The sequence below is a fragment of the Penaeus monodon genome, chromosome 23 (assembly GCF_015228065.2).
Source record: "Penaeus monodon isolate SGIC_2016 chromosome 23, NSTDA_Pmon_1, whole genome shotgun sequence".
Lineage (NCBI taxonomy): Eukaryota > Metazoa > Arthropoda > Malacostraca > Decapoda > Penaeidae > Penaeus > Penaeus monodon.
The window spans coordinates 44,312,874-44,314,612 of record NC_051408.1 but is presented as its reverse complement, the minus strand read 5'-3'; positions in this window follow the sequence as shown (position 1 = coordinate 44,314,612).

The window sequence follows — 1,739 nt, the reverse complement described above, 5'->3', positions numbered from 1 at the left end:
CGTTTGTGTGTGTTAAAATTGACTAACATTTTAATTGATATAAGCATTAGTTACAATTGATTTTTCTTCTATAGTAAGAAATGAATAAGTTTGTGTGCCCATTCTACTTTAGAGACTCGGGGCTATGCAAAGAATACACACCGCACTGCAGTATTGACTTCCTTCTTTTATAGGGTTTTAGACTTCGCAGAAGATAGCATGCGTTTTGGCTTGTGTTGAGATATTAGAAAGGGTTGGGTGAATGGGGGCCAGGATAGAGATTATTAGCATTTTAGATACTTTTCCTTCCGTTTTTGGAGGAAACTGTGGATTTTTTGTGCTGACAAATGTAGTCATGGAATACATTTATGTCATATGCACCTGCAATCTCGGTTGACACTAAGCTCCGTTTTAGTATATTTGTAACTTCCTGAAGTACCAATAACTACCTTAATTTTACGTCTATTTCGGCTGTGAGGCGCAGGTTACCCTCCCCCCCCCTCCTCTCTGATCTGCCACTGTCTCCACTCATTTCATGCTTAATCAGTATTGTTAAATGAGTAATAGACATACTAGCAATCATGATTCGCTTCGAAAGGATATGTGATATATTATCATATAAAGTTTTTGCATCACAATCAAAACAAACATGTTGGTAATGGACATTTTATTCTTCATTTACAGTGAACAACGAAAATAAAGCTAGTATCTATATTGACAACACTGAAAAATGTGCATATACATATCGACTACAGAAATACAAGGTTATTCTTATTGCAAACATGGAGAAAAAGATAAGCAGAGAACACACAGAAGTAAAAAGAAAACAGTGCAAGAGATTCATAAGGAATAATGAAAATACAATTACAAAAGGAAAAAATGAAAATAATAATACTGCTAAAAAGAAACATAAAAATGGGAAATAAAGATGATAAGAAAGAATATAACAAAATACTTAAAGCGGGACAAAGTCGGTCGAACTAGACTTCATTTTGTACACAGTGAAGAAAGCACGTTGAAGGAGATCCTGTTATTTGAGGTGAGAGATAACGCTGAATTAAGTCTTATTTCCTCGTGGAGAGTGTTGCTACTTGTCCAGAGAACACCAGAATATCATACATCATCACTGGACAATCGTTCATGTTGCTTAAGAGGAGGAAACGGGTCAATTAAACACGGGGGAAAACATGTTATTCTTGACAAGTGTTGAGAAGGACGTTGTTTTGGGGAGAATTTGCGTTAACACGTGTTTTATATGTTATACTTGCGATTTTAAGCTGATGTGAGTTGCTACATTTGCTCCAGTTTTTGTTGTTAGTGTTATGACAACTGTTAATTATTGCTGTGTTTATTATTTGTGCTGAGTGTGGATTTTACTCTTTTGTTTTCTGGCTGAAGTAATAGTTCTTGTTTGTTGTTTTTTTTGTTGAATTATTCTTACTTTCTGGTGAATATTTGGTCATGTTAAGTATAGGTAATATATTTCGATTTTCCATTGTTCTTGTAGTAGTATGTAAATAACATAGTGCAATAAAAGATGAGTTTAAAATATGAAATGAGTATGCTCTTGAGGTAACAATATTGATACTGTATTTGTTTACTTTTTTTGCTATTATAATTCTGTTATTGATTGTTGTCCCTCAAGAGGAAATTCAAGCTTTGAAATTGGGCATGAGATCATGTCAATATATAGGCTGTGTTCTGAAGGAAATTACTTGTAACTTGGGATAATCTGTGAAGGAAGGTCCTCAGTTCTGGTA